We start from the raw sequence: 19,014 nt of genomic DNA, 5'->3' as shown, positions 1-19,014 counted from the left end.
GCCGCATGGCGGTGCCCGTTCTCTGCCTCAGCAGAGGTGACAGGTGGTTTTTCCCCCGAGGTGAAGGCTCTGGTGGGCTTCGTAGGCACCCCTGTGGCTGCACTGCGGTGCCCGTTCTCTGCCTCAGGAGAGGTGACAGGTGGTTTCACCCCCAAGCTGAAGGCTCTGGTGGGCTTCATAGGTGCCTGTGTGGCCGCACGGCGGTGCCCGTTCTCTGCCTCAGCAGAGGTGACAGGTGGTCTCTCCCGCTCCCACTGTTATGATGATGCATTTCTGGGCGCAGTCATTCCTCTTTGCTCCAGATGTGAAAATTGGAGCTTGCTTCCTTTCAGTAAATGATCGAAGAGCCCCGTGTGACCCCCTATAAATCCGGTGAACAGATAACTAGGCTGGCAGTGCACATGGCATACCTGGGGAGTCCTTGGCCTCGTGGTGCTCGTAATGCAGGGGATCAACTGGGCTTAGCAGATGGGCGCCGCTCGTATTTCCCTCGTCGCTGACAGGTGCGCGAGGGCTGCGGGGGGCTCTCCTGGGCCGCGCTGCGCAGCCCTGCCCCCGGGACGCCGAGTGCCCCGGCCCTCCCCCTGTGGAAGGGGGCAGCCAGGCTCGCTGACGTGGGCTTATTCCCTTGTCCTCACGGTCAAGGCCTGCGTTCATTATTAGAAAGATTATCTTTGAACGACGGAAGCATCAGAGATAGATCACGGAAAGCCAAGAAATAGGAGAAAACCCCCTTTTGCTGTCCTAAAGCAGTAGTATCGGTCTTCCTCCCGTGATTTTACACGGCTCTGCCTGTTGTTTCGCAGCTGCCTTTCCTCCTCCTGCTCTGCAGGCTTCGCCGTCGCCTTTTAGTGGTCGCATGCTACTCTGTTGTGGTTCCGTGCCACCGAGTCCTCGACTCTGTAGTTGACAAGTACCTTGCTCCCAACTCCTTGTGGCTGTTAATAACACCATAAGGCACATCTTTGTGCACGTAGCTATTTCCATATTTTCAATTAGTTTCTTATGATAGAGTCCCTAGTGGTATTATTAGGTCAGAGAATAGAACAGTTTTATGGCTCTAAAACATGCTGCCAGATTGCTTTCCAGAGGAGTGGAACCAGTTTACAGTGCCATCACAGAGTCGTTTGTTTCCCAGACGGCCAGCCAGGATTAGGCGTGCAGCCTCTCACGGCCGGAGAGGAGGGGTGTGGGGATGCGTGTGTGCGCATTTGTGCTCGTGTGTGCGTGTGCTCATGTGTGTGTGTAAATCCTTCTGGTTTGTATGTGCACTGATTTAAGCCTCAGTGCCGTTATGCATTGTTCTTAGTAGGAATATGCTCGGTATCCAGTTCCCGTATAAGTTTTGTAGTTCAGAGTTTAATACAGAGCGTGGTAGACATGGAGTTGGATTCCCCGGTGGCTCAGCGGTAAAGAATCTGCCTGCAATGCAGGGTTCGCAGGAGACTCAGGTTCAGTCCCTGGGTCAGAAAGATCCCCTGGAGGAGGGCACAGCAACTCACTCCAGTATTCTCGCCTGGAGGATCCCTTGGACAGAGGAGCCTGGTGGGCTACAGTCTATGGGGTCGCAAAGAGTTGTACACGACTGACGCAACTTAGCATGTGTGCACACACAGACATGGAGTTAAGCAAGTGTATATACATTTTCTATTTCCCTGGAATTTGAAATTTTAAAAAAGCTGGCAAAGGAATTGGCAAGCGCATTTAGCCATCGCGACGAGGTTCCGATTGGCCCCTGACGGCTGGGTAAAGGCGGACTCCGAGGCGCCTCGGGAATCGGGAGGAGCCCTGGCAGCGCCCGAGCACACTCGCAGGAGCAAAGCCGACCTGCTGCAGGGTTCACTGCGCTTCGGGAATCGGGGGGGGGGGGGGCCCTGGCAGCGCCCGAGCACGCGCGCAGGAGCAAAGCCGACCTGCTGCAGGGTTCACTGCCGGACAGCCTTAAGGGCGCTTCAGGGGAGGGCTGAGCTGAGGATTTGGGGTTCCGTCTAGGCTTTGTGGGAAAGGTCCTGTGATTCGTTAGCAGTTTATTCTAGGTCTGTGTCATCGCAATTTTCTTCAATTCTTCACGTTTCCCATTGGATCGTAAGCCTTTAGTGCCTTTAACTGGAGGCTGGGCCTCTTGAAGTTGTCTTTCTGTCTCTTCCCTGAAGGGCTGTGCGTTCTGCGTGCAGGCGATGGATTTGTGCCTTCTGATTGAATGGTGAATGAATGAGTGAACGGATGAGTGAGGGACGTTAGTACTCCGTCTGCATGGTTCCAGGAGAGGTTCTGAAGCCCGGCAGGCAGGCTGTGGGTCCGGGGTGTAGAGCCTGCAGCGAGTGCTCTCCGGGGTATGGGAACTTGATTTTGAGCTGAGAAATTTAGGAGAGGCAATGCTGGAAAAGACCGTAGAGGCGTGTGCGCACGCTTCCAGGGCCTCCTCGTTGGACGGGTGGGGACGCTGAGCCGGGAAGGCCACGTGTCCTGCCCAGGGGCGTCCTGGGTGGACGGCAGCTGGGCGCTCCGAGCTGCCTCCCGGCTCCCAGTGCAGCGCCCTTTACTGTGCTGTCTCAGGGAACTTGGGGAGCCTGTTTTGCCACGTCTACCCCCACCGTGCCTTCACCTGATGTGTATTTGCGGTGCTCTTTGCTGTGGACCCACATTTCCCCTCCCTTGTGGCTGTGCAGATATGTGTGTGAGGCTTGTGACCTTGACGCAGCAGTCAGACTGGGCTCCAGAGCGGTACAGGCTGAGAGATTTGTCCTGAGAGCCGAGAGAGAGAGCGGGATCAAAACTCAGTTTGGGACCAAATTAGAGCTTCGTGGTGTCTCTGAGTTTGAATATGAGCTCTTTTTTCTTTTGTAAGGGAAGCCTGGTCTGTGTTAATTGTGGTACATGATTTTAATGTGCATTTGCCACAGCTGCGATCCTTGCAAAAGTCTCATCACGGTCCACATGCGCCGAGCAGAGACCGAAGGTCGTCAGGGAGCAGTGACCCCGGAGCCTGAGAGCAGAAGCCCCGTGGAGGGTGCTCTGCTCCCCCTCCAGCCCCCACTCCCTGTCACTGACATGCTGAGGCTCAGGCTTTACTGGGAGGAAGCCCCCGAGGTGTCAGATGAGACGCGAGGACACAGCGCAGGAGTGCCGTCAGCTGCAGGCTCCCGAAGCAGCCCCATGGGGGCTGCCCGGGGGCTCGAGCGGCGCGCCGAGGGGCTCGGCCTCGGCGGCCCCAGGCCCCCTGAAAGGGGCGACGCTCACCCGGCGGGCTCGGGGTGGTCCTGCTCCTGGGACTTGGGTTTGGGATTGGTGGGTGTTTACATTTCAGGAGAGCTTCTCGTCGGTGCCTGTAACTTTGGCGCCCTGGGTGTGACTGCCGAGCTCTGCGGCGCTGGCTCAGTGTGTCCACCCCTTCCTCACCGGGAGAGCACGGGGTCCTCTGGGCAGACCCCCCGCGGCCCTGTGCTCAGGGCGGTTTGTGTCCACAGCCCTGGAGACCAGCACCACCCTTCCAGGCTGGAGCTGCTGACCTGGGTACTCAGCTCAGAGTAGAAAGGAGAGAGGGGCTGACCTGCCCAGGGCGTTTCGCTGTGACGTGCGGAGGTCAGCACCTCTTTACTCTGTCTGAACAGGATTAGTTGTTTCTATGATAGAAACTTGAAACTTTGACAATAAGGAGAAACTGAAAGGAGAGAAAACTTATTCAAAGTTCCTTCCATCTGAATGCCAACCACTCATAATATTAAAAAGTTTCCTTTCATTCTTTTCTGCTGTGTAATTTGTATGTGGATCTTATTAGACTGTTTATGAAAGTTTTACCTTTTTCTTTCATGTATCACATATGTTTTTCCTTGTTACTGTATAATTTCCTTTACAGAAATTTAATCTTTCATTGATTGGCCCAGACTGAGATGTATGCTTGTTCTGTTAACGTGGGGACCAGAGAGAGGCTCGTGCTTCTCCCGCAGTGAGATAGCGCTGGCTGACCCCAAGCGTTACTGTTTTTAACACAGCAGGGTTTTCTGTATTTGAGACTAGAGTGCTTTCTTTCCCTTTTAACTTCTGTGTATTAAAACATGTGCACATGTATGCAACCCTGATAAACATTACCAAGGGAAAAAATAACTTATACAGAGTTTTCTTTATCCGTAGGTTGTTGTGTTAAACTCAGAGCCACCAATTTCTATGCCATCCTCTTTAGATTCGGGAAACTCTGTAAGATTGAGACTTTGTCAGCTTTGGACCGTGGTGGCTTAGCCAGCTAAGAAGAAGACCGTGAGCCTCTTTCTCAGGCTGGGTGTGGAGGGTGAGTGAGAACCTAGAGTCTGTTGGTGATGGGGACACGGGGCTTGGGTCCCGCTGGTAGGAACAGGAGGCCAGCGCCCACCGCAGACTGCGTACTCCTGTCAGTGTGGTGCATTTTTAATCCGTGTTGATGTGATCTCTTCAATGTGGCTTCCTGCGATTTACCCACTGTGGATTTGTTTGGGGGCGCAAGTTAGTAGAAATAACTTTGCTTGCATTATTGGCTCTAGTGAATGTTTTTGGGTTTTATGCATTATACATACATATTCACCCACAAACCAAATTTCGGCATGTAAAGCTCTTTGACTGCCAATGAACACTTACACGTGTACAGAGTCTAAGGCCTGTAGGTAATTTAGACACGAGCAGACAACTGGGGACCGCCTTCCGGAAGCGGTTCAGGTTGTGAGTGGCGCCGCGTCCTGCCAGAGGTGCCTTTCGAGTTGAAGCGCAGCAGTTTCACTCATAGTGTCCGTCTGCCCAGAAGTTAAAGTATGACGATGCCGAGAAGCGTGTCTTCTGGGCTTTGCTTCCTGTTAATCTGTAGTGAGTCTCACAGCTTTTCTCTGTGGAGTGTTTGTGTGCGTTTTAGGTGCCTTCTCCCTCACACTTCGTAGCAGCTCTGGGAAGCAGCAGATGGGAGATGTCTTTATCACCTGAAGACTTAACTGTTTGATGTCTGAGGACAATGCTGCCAGCTTAGAAAAGACATTAGCAGTGGTGCGGAATATTAGAGTGACCCCGCAGGGAGAGCCAAGGGAAATCGGAGCTTAAAGACTGGGCTCATGCCTGCAGCCGCTGGGGATGTGCTCACTGAGGAGGGTTTTGAAAAATTGGGTTATTCCCTGGATGGGGTCAGAAGTGAGGGGCTCCTTCTTCCTGTTCCCTGTTCTTGGCTGTTACTTCCTAAAGAGCTGTCATTCAAGATTTTCAAGAGCACAGTGCCCATGGTTGATTTATCAGTTTTAAAGGGGTCCAGCCTGGACTGTAGCAAGGAGATCAAACCAGTCCATCCTAAAGGAAATCAACCCTGTATATTCATCAGAAGGACTGATGCTGAAGCTCCAATACTTTGGCCACCTGATGCAGAGACTCACTGGAAAAGACCTTGATGCTGGCGACGATTGAGGGCAGGAGCAGAAGGGGATGACAGAGGATGAGGTGGTTGGAGGGCATCACCGATGCGATGGACTTGAGTTTGAACAAACTCTGGGAGTTAGTGAAGAACAAGGAAACGGCATGCTGCGGTCCATGGGGTCATAGCATCGGACGTGACTTAGCAACTGAGCAACAGCAGGCCTGGACCTGAATGAGAAATCGGGTGCCCAGTGTGTTGCAGGTGCTGTGAGTGCTGCGGGCCAGTGTTGGGCAGTGACGTCTGTCCTTGTTGGCCCTGCTCCCGTGGCCCTGGGTTAGTGGGGGAACTGAAGCTCCAGAGCAGACCCAGCACGGGACTCCTGTGTTGTAACGGGGGAGCTGCAAGCTGCCAGAGAGCTCGGAAGCTGGCCTCTAACCCCGATCTGAGGGTTCTGGGGTTGGGGTGGGGAGTGTGAGTGTGTGTGTGTGTTGGGAGGGTGGTGGTGCCTGCAGAGTGACTGTCACTGCCAGGCTTGTGACTCCATGGGTGTGGGGTATGCTGGGGCGTTGGGAGTTGTCAGGCTTCCCAGATCTCAGTGTGTAGCAAAACTTGGGCACCTCCAAGCCTTATAATGATACGTGGCATATGGATTTTATCCACAGAATGTTTTTGGTATTAAGGAGCCACTGAAGGACAACCTAGACAGCATATTAAAAAGCAGAGACATTACTTCGCCAGCAAAGGTTCGTCTCGTCAAGGCTATGGTTTTTCCAGTAGTCACATGTGGATGTGAGAGTTGGACTATACAGAAAGCTGAGCGCTGAAGAATTGATGCTTTTGAACTGTGGTGTTGGAGAAGACTCTTGCGAGTCCCTTGAACTGCAAGGAGATCCAGCCAGTCCATCCTAAAGGAAATCAGTCCTGAATTTCATTGGAAGGACTGATGCTGAAGCTGAAACTCCAATACTTTGGCCACCTGATGCAAAGAGCTGACTCATTGGAAAAGACCCTGATGCTGGGAGAGACTGAAGACAGGAGGAGAAGGGGACGACAGGGGATGAGATTGTTGGATGGCATCACCAACTCAATGGACATGAGTTTGAGTGGACTCCAGGAGTCGGTGATGGACAGGGAGGCTTGGCGTGCTGTGGTCCATGGGATCGCAGAGTCGGACACGACTGAACTGAACTGAACTGAAGGACGTTAACCAGTGGAGTGGTTAAAGTTAGTTCACATGGCTCGGGTTTCAAGAACAATCTTTTGGGATAAGGAATAGCCCACCTGGATATTATTTAATCAACTAATATTGAGGGTCTCGGGCGGTGTTATTAAGGGTTAAGACCCCTCCCTGCCACGGAACGCTGGACGCTCTCACCTTTACTTAGGTGCCGCCTGACCTTTGCCCTTTGCTGTACCTTTTGTGTGAAGCTGTCCCGTGTCTTTCCTTGCGCGCAGAGCCTGCAGAGCTGCCTGTGGAGTCTAACCCTGTGTGTGACGTCTTGGTCTGGGGCCATAAATACGGTTCTAAAGTCATAAGTTATCTGTAATGAAATTCACTATAGATTTACCTGGGTAAATAAATGAATTTTGAAGCCAAAATCATAGAGGGAAGTGGTAAATTCACTTGAGTAAGAAAAAGGAACAAAGAGAAATGGTCATAATACAGTCTGGAAAGGAGAACCCACATCTGAAAAATAGTGAGACCTGCACATGAAGAATTTGCAGTGAAGGAATGCCTCTCCCCCGTCTTTCAAGGGAAGAATGACATAAGCAGCCAGAAAACACATTTCCCAAAGCACCACGGTATGTTGGCATTAACACAATAGTATGGATTTTGAAATGGAGCTGTTATTTTGAAGTGAATTTGTTTGCCTGATTTCTGAGGAGGAGACTGGTTTTCAGAGAATCGGGGAACAGCGGGCAGCAGAATCCCCAACACTGTCGTGATGGGCTGGTTGTGTATGTATGTTCAGAGGTGGGTGACCACAAAAAACTGCCAGACAGGAGCCTGCTTCATTTACAGGAGGTCGTTTCCCTCCTGCCGCCTCACGTGGCGCCAGCAGTGAGTCGCGGGAGACAGGAGGCATTGTGTGCTGCTGAGGCTCAGCCGGTCGTCCTGCGAGGCCTCCCCACAGGAAGCGATGCCGGCGGCTCTCCAGAGCTCCGCTGGCCGCCCCAGCTGACTGACGGAGCCGTGTCTCTGTTGGCTGACACCTGCTCTTAGACATTATTTGTAGAGAAAAGATCACTCGTGGAAGCAGCCAGAGAGATTGTCAGAGGTCAGACGTGCTGCTCCCAGGTTCATCGAGGGCGAGGGGCTCGACGGATCAGCTGCGTCTCTGAAGCGGGGTCTGTGCTGAGAGTGGTTTTCCTGTGAGTAAATAGTACGTTCAGATAACAGGTCATAAGCGACACGCCGGAAACATGCGTAGATTCTTGAAGGTTTGAACGCTGTAAGCGAGACTTTAAAGCCACCGAAACAACTCAGTAAGGGACCAAAAGACTGACAGGGAGACGTGAAGAGCTCGGGGGCCCAGTCCTGTCCTCCCGGTGAGAAGCCAAGCTCGCCAGGCGGACAGTCGGCACTTGCGTTGGTTTTCTCCTCCTCTGCTATTTTTTTTCTTATTCTTCTTAAAAAGTTTTTTCTTCATTCTTTTCCTGTTAAATGAACGGTCCACAGAGCTTCTCCAGCCTCCAGGGCCTGAGGCCTTGAATTACCCCAGTATCCTCAAGCTGTTTGACGTGACTGGCACCCAGGAGACACTCCTCCTGGTCGTGGGGCGATGCTCGCCCCGCCGCTGGACCACGGCCGCTGAGGAGGAGGCCCGGGCAGATCCCGCCAGCTGGTGTCTGCCGGGCAGGCCTGGTGTGCGGCCACCAGGGGGCGGCGTCCTCGGGCCCGGAGCGGGGCCTCCTGCTCTCAGACGTCGGCCTCAGCAGCGGCGCCGGCTGACTGTGGCCTCGGCAGTGGCGCAGGCCGACTGTGGCCTCGGCAGCATTCTCCCTCAGCGGCCGGCCGGGCGCCCTTGTTCCTCTTTCCTTCCAGCTGTGTTCTCTGTTCCGCCACACATAACCGCGTTGTCCGTTTTCCTCGCGATGCTCTGTTGATTTTACAGTATTTCTAATCGCTGACGACAACCCAATCGGATCAGAGACCTAAGACTTACATTATGGGAAAGGATCTTAGCGATTCCCCTTGTTTACATACTCACAGAGGTTATGTTACTTGCCCAAGGCCACAGCTAGTTGGTCAGAGAACTGGGTTTCAAAGGGCTGCATGAGCAGATATTGAGCGGAATAGCTGACTTTTTTTCCTTTGTGTTCATAGAGAGTGGAAACCTGCCTGATCACTTCCAGACCCTAGACCCAGGTGAGAGGCTTGTTAGAGGAAATCATGAGGGACCCCTAGGAGGGACTGGAACCTTATGTGGAGACACCTCCCTCCCCAACCACAAGGGCCGGCAGACTGGGTCAGTGCTGTGCACGGGCTGCGTGTGGGAACGGCCCAGGACTCACTGATGGCCTGAGCCTGACCAAGCGATGACCACCTGGGCTCCTGGGCCACAGGACAGCCCCGCTGGAGGGCCGCATCGTCCACGGGAAGCCCCCACCCTCAGCCCACCCACCCACGGCTGCATCCTTCCCCGCCCCGTGAGCTTGTGCCCTAAACCTCGGGCTCCGCAGCCTCCCAGGCTCAGGTTGTGCCTCTGGTTGGAGACCCTGTGTCTCTCGACAGTTCAGCCGTGGGAGAGATGAGACCACCAGCCATGGTGGGCAGCATTCTTCAGGGCTCCTTGTGAGTCAGCTTGTCTGCAGGCCCCCGAGTCCTCTGCACACGCGGGACAGGGTCCTGATCCCAAACTCCAGCCCCAGCACCTGGAGGGAAATGGAGCTGTCCAGAGTGCTGGAATCGCTGAGCCTGGACGGAGGCCTGTCCAGCCCGAGGGGCTGTGCCCTACAGGCCTGCAGCACACAAGGGCTAGAGCCCCAGCTTCAGGAGGAGCCTGATCCAGGCCCAGCAGGAGGGCGGTGGCTCCCCTGCCCTCCTCACGAGCTGGAGCGCAGATGGGGAGCGAGGCCTTCGGGCTGAACACCTGCCGTCTGCTGCAAACCCACCTTAAACTGGACCAGCCCCTCCCCTGGGCCAGTCCTCTATTCATGTGCAAGTTCATTTATCCAAGTCGTTAGTATTTTGACTCCTGATGGAATGTTAGGATCTGGGTATGGAAACATGGGTAAGAAGTATTTGTTAAACAACATATTTGTGGGGCAGCTACCGTGTGCTTGAATGGCGCGAGAGCTGGAAAGGTGAATAGAGTATGCCCCTTGTCCTTCAGGGGCAGTAACTGGTTGGAGAGTCATTCACACGTATTTATTATGTGCCCAGAACCCAGCAAGTCATACAGAAGCATCTCTTTATTGTTAATCAGTGTATGGTGCGGACAGGTATAGATGCTGAGCCCTGAACCCAGCCTGGGGAGGGGGGGGGTTGCGGGGCGGAGAAGGGTGAGGATTGAGTGGGCCAGGGGGTGGAGGGGAAGGCAGGGAAGGAGGGGCAGAGACCCTTAGTGCCCCCTGCCCTGACAGAGCAGAGGGTACCTGGCGGGAGGGCTTGGAGCCCAGAGCCCAGAGCCCTGCGCATGGTGGAAGCAGCCCCGTGTCCACCAGAAGGGCAGAGTGGCTGGGGGAAGCTCGAGGGCAGCGGAGGCCGATGGCTCACTCCGCCTGCCTCCCTGGGCTGCCCAGAAGGTACACTCGAGCTGGGAAGGTTTCAGATGCACCAACTCCGTGCTTTCCAGATGTTCTGTAGGACTCAAGAAAGGCGCTTGGATGTTAATAGATAGGTCCCAGGGTCCAGCTGGTGCAGAAAATGCCTGAGATTAGAGTCCATTCTGTCCCTTGGTCTGTGCCTGGCTCAGCAAATGCTGATTCACCAAACGCTTGCTTTTCTAGCTCCATGTCCATTGCCTTTCTCCCCTTTGACATCCTAAACCACTGGCCCTAACATCCTCCTTTGTCTTTAGCTCAAAGTGGCATTTCAGGGGCGGGCTTTGGCCATTTTGTTCAGTTCCTCAGTTTTCTTGGGTCTCTCGCGTGTTCCATGCGCGTTCTCAAAAGAGAAACTTTTGATTCTCTTTGTTTTTCCCCCTATTAATCTGTTTCATGTCAATTTAATTCCTAGACCAGCCAGAAGAATCTAGAAGAGTAGAGGAAATTCACATCGTAAGATGTGAAAATTCTGGAACCTTTCCCTCCAATCTGTAATATTATCCCTCTGAAGAAAGATTTGTGTGTGTGTGTGTTTTCCCTTTTAAGTTCTATTATTTTAAAGCCCCACTGGGTCCCTGGAGCTGATATAGTTCTGGTGGACAGGACGGTGTTGCACTCAGCCTATCTTCATACCGTCTTGGAATTGCCCTGCTCTGCCCACGAGGGATACCAGGGTTTAGCCCTACAAAGATGGGGCTGCTTTTCCATTTTGATTTCAGAGATGCTCAAAAAACTTCCTCCTGCTTCCCTTATGCTCCAGATTATACAGGTAGCAAGTTACACTTACAAGTCATATACTTTTTACTGTGAGTCTCTGTTTTGAATATTTAGGGTGGAAAGCTGCTCTCCTCTGGATTCCTTCCAGGATTTTTGCTGGCTCCCTGGGAGGATGGCACGGAATGCCGGTTTGGTGATGGGCTCATTACTGCCGAGCCTTAGGGAGGAGCTGGCGGGAAGCTGGCCTCTCCGAGGACTTTCGCCACCTGCCCCCGGTCCTGCAGTGACAGCAGGTCCTGCTCTTGAGGGCTGAGAATCTGTTCAGAAAAGAGTGAGGACAGTGCGTGTGCACTTTACCTGCTTGAAACTCATAGGCCGTTTACCTCGGATGTAGTCTCTCTACCTAGTAATTTATAATCCATTCCACGCTTCTCGTCCCTTACCTCTCAGTCACCACTCTTTCCAGGGATGACTGCAAGGAAGAAGGGACCGTGGCTTTCCATCAGTGCGCATGTCGCCGTTCCACTCTGCTGTTACGTGCAAAGGTGGCCCACCCACCTCTCCACCGCCTTTTCTTCCCTTTCTCAGCTCTTCTGTTTCTTGTTTTTCGAACATGTTAGTGAAAGGCCATTTGTATAATTTTGGTGAAATGAATTTCCATTTGCCAGTGTATGAAGAGCACACGTTCCGGGAGCCAGATCATAGGTGCCTGATTGACTGTGTACAGAGAGTTTTGGAGAAAACATGGCTGTTGGCCCTAACACTTGGATGAAGCGAAGGCTGGAATGCAGCCTTCCCCTGCCTTTCCGGGCTTGGCTGGCGGCCCCGGAGTGCTGGGAAGATGTGTGCTGAGGCTTTGGGCTCAGTGGAAGGAGCATCGATAGGCTGTCCACCTGGAACACATCAGGAGTCCTCTTGTTCCTTCCCTGCCTCCTTAGACAGCCCTGTTGAGAGACGAGCCATCCTGCTGCAGGAAGGCGTGTCAGCAGTGCTTCAAACACCTGAGTCCTTGTCTTCGCTGCAGCTCACAGGCGCAGAGCTGAGAAACTGGCGCATTTATCAAAAACGGCTTCCACGTCTCATGACATTCATTTTTAGTTTTGCTAATAAAGAATGTTTCTGTGTGGCTTGGCTGCTTCATAGATTAGTAACATATCAAGTCCTTTGGGACCTCTCATCCCCCCGAAAGCTGGGAGCTCTGGGGGTGTTTTAAATTTTCCCCTCTGTCCCAGGGGAGAGGAATTGCTGACATACTGTGGGCCAGAGCCCCTAAAACAAACCTATTTCCGCCTTTTATACCAAAGCTAGGGGAGTTGCTGGCGTGACGCATTGTTGATTTCGCTTCCTGATGCTGAGTACACCTGATGGGTCTGCCGTCCGGCAGCGGGCGGGGACTCGCGGGGACTGGTGTGAGCCCAGCTGCTCTTCCTGCCCCTGGGCCGGGGCCAAGTTGAGCAGTGTCCACCCTGCAAACACGAGGATCACTTCGTTGCTGAAGATCAGGGGCCACAAGCATTTCTGGTGGTCTGTCGTGGGACACATTACCTTCCTACAGCTCAGACAACAGATTCTAAAAGAGCCGTGTCAGGTAGAACTATTTTGCGCACATTTCCAGGTTAGAAGTAAAAAGAACAAATGTCCAGTTGTTTACAAAGGTGCCTATCACGACTTATGCTTTTTGATAAAATATTCCAAATAATCCACAATATTTCTCTTACTAAACACTATGAGAAAGATGAAAGGCAGATGACCAGATATTTCTAATATATGCAGTATACATATTGGATGAATTCCTTTAACATGGTCATCACTGTGGTAGTAAAATGTCAAGAATTTCAAGTTCAAGGGAAGAAGTCCGAAGTTTAATAAAAAAATGTGAAGCCGTTATAAACATCACTAGTAATCAGTGAAATGAATATAAAAGCGTGCATTTCTAAGCATCAGATTGGCAGAGGTGAGACAACAGCACTCGGCCTTGGGGGGACTGGAAATGTGATTCTCGGGTGAGACAACAGCACTCGGCCCCGGGGGGACTGGAAATGTGACTTCTCGGGCACACCTGGTGAGTGTTGGCCGCTTGCCAGTGTATTGTGACGACTCAGGAGATGTGCGTGCTTTCTCGATGTGAGTTACCTCATCCACGATTGCTCAGTGCGGCTCCATTATTTCTTGTGACCATCAGTGGGGCGCTTCGCGGGCTCGGTGCCCCCGCGATGTGACTCACCGCACGGAGGGCTTGCACTTACCCCAGGGGAAGCCCAAGTTGCCGCGCTGGTGACTGAAAGGATGTTTATCCTGGACAGAACGAACACGGGCTCTAGAGCAGGGGTCTTGACGTGTTGTCAAAAGGAACGCTTTTTCTTTTCCTTCCGTAAGTCATGAACATCCGCATGGGGCCATCCTGGCCAGCCAACTCACAAACAGGCTGGTAGAAGTTAACTTTCACAATCTGAGGTCGGCCAGCAAGTTTCTGTAGGATACTGATTTCCGAAATCAGTCACGTTCTCCACCTCGTTCAGTTTCTCCCAGCGTTGATGCTTCAAAATTGTGACCACCTGGAAGAGCTCGCCTGTGTCTCTTAATTGGCTGCAATTGCTGTCCTGCCCAGGAGAAGGCAATGGCACCCACTCCAGTGTTCTTGCCTGGAGAATCCCAGGGATGGGCGAGCCTGGTGGGCTGCCATCTGTGGGCTCGCACAGAGTCGGACACGACTGACGTGACTTAGCAGCAGCAGCAGCAGCAGCTGTCCTGCCATCATTGACGTGCCTGTGAGCTGTTTTTGGTCATACCATTTTTGATACCAAGTGCATTTTTTTTTTCCTTTCAAATTTTGCAGACACCAGCTGGGTGCCCTATAATTAAATTCTGTACTGACTACCCAGTGTTAGCTTAAACCCTGTAGGTAAAGGGCTAAGTCCCACCGGACTCCCCCACCTCCTTCAGATGGTAGTCACTCACCATCCGGGTCTCCATCTATACCTCTCACCACCCAGGTGGAAATCTTTGGTTTCAACAATGCCGTCCTCAGGTTCAACAATGTGCTAGATTGGCTCACAGAATGCAGACAGTGCTTTACTTGGGGGTTTACGGGTTTATGGTGAAAGATATAATTCAGGAAGAGCTACCTAGGAGGATGCGTGTTTTGGGGGCCGGGTGGGAGCGCGGGGCCCCTCCCCGCTCCCAGCACCTCGGTGTGCTCGCCACCAGAACACTCTCCGAACCCCATTGCCTAGGGATTTTTATGGAGGTTTTATCATATGTAGGTCTGATTACAACAAGTACAAGGATATTGTGGATTAGAAGAAAATCAGAAACATGTGGCATCAAAGAAATTTCATGTTCATTAACAGACCTCTTTGGACTATGCCTCCAGGCTTCCCCAGAGACATATTCATTCATTAACTCCGACGGGATCGTTAGATTTGAGTAGTTAGAACATGTGAGCATGTGAACATATGTACTTTGTAACTTCTAAAAGACTGTACAAATGTGAGTATTACTAGGTCAGTACTGTTGGTTGATCATCTTATTAAAGATTGCCAAATATTTTGGGGTCCATCATTTATTAGGAACTCTGAAGTTTTCAGGTAGCCTTTGGATAAAAGATTTAATTTTTTCTCTTGTATTGTTTGGTTGCATTAATCATGGCGGTCTGCATTTTAATGTCTCCTTTTAAAGTGTGTTTTTTGGACTGCTGAGTTGTCATTTTAAAGTGCTTTGTACGTAGATACTCAGAATGAGAGGTTAGCCAGAGCCGTGTTCCCCATCTTCTGGGAGCATTTAAATGTCTCTGCCTCCCCCACGTCCAGCCCACCATGCACCTGCTCTGCCCCTTAGGATTTGCCGGTCACAGGTGCTTGGTGCTTTAGGCGCTCAGTCGTGTCTGACTCTTTGTGACCCCATGGACTGTAGCCCACCAGGATCCTCTGTCCATGGGATTTCCCAGGCAGGAATACTGCAGTGGGTTGCCATTTCCTCCTTCAGGGAATCTTCCCGGCCCGATCAAAGCCGCATCTCTTGCGTCTCCCCGCATTGGCAGGCGAATTCTTTACCACTAGCACCACCTGGAAAGTCCATATACCACAGGGCTCCAGGCCAGTTTCAGAGAACACTGGCTGCTTCTCAGGGCCTGGTACTACCCTGCTATATATTGTGTTGGCTAAAAAGTTTGTTCACGTTTTTCTGTAAGATGTTGTGGGTTTCACATCTTAAGGATAAAGCGGGATGAACTTTTGGGCCAACCAGTAGTTCCTGGTCTTAAAGGGGACTTTGCTCCTAACCCGTTGTGCACTGTTCTGTGTAACTCATGTCAGGATGTCTGGGTGGTTCAGTGGAAATCACGTGCAGTTTCATCAGTCCTTATGTGCCAGCTCTTCCGCAGTGACCTTACGTTATTTCTAGTTTTCACAGAAACTGTGAAATGGGTATTCCTCACCCCCATTTTTCAGAGAAGAAATTAAAGTCCTGAGAGGTAGCATGACTTGTCAGCCTCCAGGTTAGGTTTGGGAAGTTCGGGAGCTGGAAATCAAGCCCAGGGCTGCTTTGCTCCTGTTACCGAGGGACCGTGGGCACTCACGGTGCGGTGAACCCTGGACGGGGACCAGGAACGCACAGAAAACTCCGCACTCCCCCACCCTCCCGAGGAGGGTGCTGCCTGTTCCTCATCAGGATGCCGAGGAGGTTCCAGAAGGACTTAATTGAAAGCTCTGCATAAATGCATGACTTTATATTAGGTTGGCAGAGGTTTCCTGCCAATATATGAAGTGCTGAGAATCAAGAGGAAGAAGTTTACAGTTATAAAGTAGAAATGAGCAGAGCATGAAAGGCTAATTGGGACGTGTGGAATGTTAGGAAACCTGCAGATTTATGTATGTGAGGTTTGGAAGATGCTCCCCAGCAGCTTCCGGCTGGTTTTGATGATTGATGGTGGACTGAAAGTTAGCTGAGCCCCTCAGATGAGCCCAACAGTTGCATTTAAATGCGTGCTCTCCCAGCTTACCCTCCTCTCCTGGTACCTGAAGAGCCTGCACCTGGGCTCCACTGGGTGTGAGATGACTTAGGGTCAGAGAGGAAGTGAAGAAAACAAGGGTGCTATTACATGACTGCAACACCGTTTATCCGCGTCCTGCCCCTGAGGTTGTGCCTGAGCCCCTGGCGTGAATGGCAGGGGGGTCAGTGCCCCCAGGGAAAGGTGCTCCCAGTCGTTACAGGGAGGAAGACCACAGTGGGTCAGCAGTGACAGCCGTCTAGATGCGCTTTCATTCAGCAAAGCGACTGATTCTGAGTTGAGTCGGCTCTCACGATTATAGGCCAAAGGAAGAATGCTGTACTAACATTGAGTTTTTGATACGATTTTTAAAATGTAATCCAAAACGCTTTTTTTTTTTTTTTTTGTATCAGTAACTTCTAAAATGTACCATTCTACCTTTTTAATTGTCTAGGCATTTTCTTCCATCAAGTACTTTTTTTGTGCTGTTTTGATGGAATTCTGTCAGTGAAATGAAAGGAAACTAAGCCTATGAAGAACCAATATTTAAGTGATGCTGTTTATTTTTTTTCTTTTAGGCTATACCACACTGCACGTGGGATCGTAGTTCCTCGACCAGGAATCAAACCCACACCCTCTGTAGTGGAAACTCAGAATCTGAACCAGTGGGAAAACCAGGAAGTCCCCATGCCATATACTTTGATTTTACTTAAACAGGCGGGAAAGGAGAAGAGAGCACTTAGTGTGTGGAACTCACGCGCTGTGTGCTGGCACCCTCCTAGATTCCACGTGTTTACATGTATGTGTGCTGTATGTCTATATACTGTGATACCACGTTGTCTGCCTAGTATTTATACCATTTTGCAGATGACAAAACTGTGGTTTAAAGAGATCAAATGACTTGCTACTTAACATGGGTTTAGAATTTGAACCCAGGACTTTTTCTTTCAAAGCTCTTGTTTTTGTTGCAAAGACTAAACTGCAGTTACCAGAAGGTTACAGAACATGGCATGGTGAAGCTGTAGCGTTGCTTTGAGCAGCACGGTCTTGTTAAGTAGGTGTTTCACGAGGGTCCTAGGGTGAGTCTAGACAATGTGTGAGGGGAGTCGGGCCTCCCTAGGGGTTGAGCCTTTTTCCAAGGATCTCATCCTCTAGAGCAGAGGAGGGTGCCTTTCTCAATTGCTGGTCTCTGGTTATAATTGATTTTTAGAAATTCTTGTTGGCAGCTGTCACTTCTGAAGCTGTGCTATTTGGCTACTGTTTTTCTTCACATGGGGGCTTTCCTGGTAGCTCAGATGGTAAAAAAAAATGCTCCTGCAATGTGGGAGACCTGAGTTTGATCCCTGGGTGGGGAAGATCCCCTGGAGAAGGGAATGGCAACCCACTCGTGTCCTTGCCTGGAGAATCCTGCGGACAGAGGAGCCTGGTGGGCTACAGCCCATGGGGTCACTTGTCTGACTTGGCCACTTGGTATTTTGAGCCGTGCCCAGCGAGCTGCCAGACCAGCAGCACAGCAGCTGTGCGTCTGGTGTGACTTTGGGCTCAGCCCGCGCTCAGCCGCCTGTGCGTCCTCGTCTGGTGTGACTTGGAGCTCAGCGCGCGCTCATCCGCCTGTGCGCCCTCCGCTGTGCCTTCCCCGGTCCTTGCTGGCTCTCCAGACTTAAGGCGTCCACCACTGACCATCCCCTCGGGGTCTCGCCTCTTCCGTGGACACACGCCCCTCGTTCTCTGCGTTGGCCCCTCCTCCTGCACCTCTGTGGGACTCTGGCCGTCCTCTTGTCAACAAGGCACTTCCTTGTCAGCATGTTTCTCTGTGTAACTCAGTACCGAGGTGCTCCAGCTTCATATATTTTAAGGTCTTTGATGTTGGGGACGACTATTTGAACAACGGTATTTTACACAAAGTGGGAGTTAAAAACCCCTTTACAAATGATTTCAGTGTGACTTCATTTTAGTAAACTCACTGGCAGCATAGGGTTTGGTCAGGGACCGTATCACAAGGGGCACAGGAGGCCTGGCACTTGCACATCATTTGTGGGGCTGCCAACCAGGGCACTCCCACTGGGAGAGCCGATCGGCCCTCTCTGTTCAAGACGAATAAACCGTTTGGCCTTGCAGTCCAGCTTTTAGGAGTTTGTCCTAAAAATGCTGTTATGTATATGCAACCATATGTGTACAAGGGCGTTCTTTATAGATTTATTCATTTTAGCAAAATATTGGAAAAAGTTCAGTGTTCAGTAGGGAAATGGCTGAATACATTGTGGGACACTTGTATGACGAAAGACTGCCCCGGGCAAAAGAATGGAACAGATCCACACGCACCTTCCCTGTGAATTCTTCACTGACAAGAATAAGGTGCAGAACAGACGCTAACATTTGTGTAAAGTTAAGTCTGACTCTGGAGAAGGCAGTGGCACCCCACTCCAGTACTCTTGCCTGGAAAATCCCATGGTCGGAGGAGCCTGGTGGGCTGCAGTCCATGGGGTTGCTACAAGTCGGACACGACTGAGCAACTTCACTTTCAGTTTTCACTTTCATGCATTGGAGGAGGAAATGGCAACCCACTCCAGTGTTCTTGCCTGGAGAATCCCAGGGACAAGGGAGCCTGGTGGGCTGCCATCTATGGGGTCACACAGAGTCGGACACGACTGAAGCAACTTAGCAGCAGCAGCAGCAGCAAGTCTGACTAATGCTGGGAAAGATTGAGGGCAAGAAGAGAAGGGGATGACAGAGGATGGGATGGCTGGATGGCATCACCGTCTCAATGGACATGAGTTTGGGTAAACTCTGGGAGTTGGTGGTGGACAGGGAGGCCTGGTGTGCTGTGATTCATGGGGTCGCAAAGAGTCGGACAGGACTGAGCGACTGAACTGAACCGAAGTCTGCAGGGGGGCGTGTGTGTGTGTGTGTGTGGGTGCATACAGCTCTACGGCATGGAAACTTGCTTGTAGGGAGGTCGAGGAGGCAGTGGGATTTACTCTTCACTGCTTACCTTTTCATAACATTTCAATGTTATTATAATTTTTTCTATGAAAAATATCAGATTAATTTTTTAAAAGTCTAAAGTCTGACAGTTCAGACTTATTCCCAAGTCTGTTGACTTAACAACAGTAGGTGAGATAATGTGTGTAAAGAGCTTAACGTAGGTCCAGATCTAACAGCGCGTCTTCAGCAAATG

The 19,014-nt window shown here is 51.4% G+C and overlaps 1 protein-coding gene across 4 annotated transcripts in view; it reads left to right on the top strand.

Moving 5' to 3' along the window:
* The window catches only part of FARS2 (phenylalanyl-tRNA synthetase 2, mitochondrial), a 305,489-nt gene that overhangs the window by 15,747 nt on the left and 270,728 nt on the right, over positions 1 to 19,014 (top strand). For 2 of the 4 annotated variants that reach the window (XM_070778461.1, XM_070778460.1), the window contains exon 3: positions 4,132 to 4,285. The exons of the other annotated variants lie outside the window; for them this stretch is intronic. The gene's annotated coding sequence lies outside the window, so the exon portion shown is untranslated. The remainder of the gene's footprint in view (positions 1 to 4,131; positions 4,286 to 19,014) is intronic. 4 annotated transcript variants of the gene reach the window in all.

Source organism: Bos indicus, chromosome 23 (genome assembly GCF_029378745.1).
Source record: "Bos indicus isolate NIAB-ARS_2022 breed Sahiwal x Tharparkar chromosome 23, NIAB-ARS_B.indTharparkar_mat_pri_1.0, whole genome shotgun sequence".
In the NCBI taxonomy this organism is placed as follows: domain Eukaryota; kingdom Metazoa; phylum Chordata; class Mammalia; order Artiodactyla; family Bovidae; genus Bos; species Bos indicus.
This window is presented reverse-complemented; position numbering and strand designations above follow the sequence as displayed.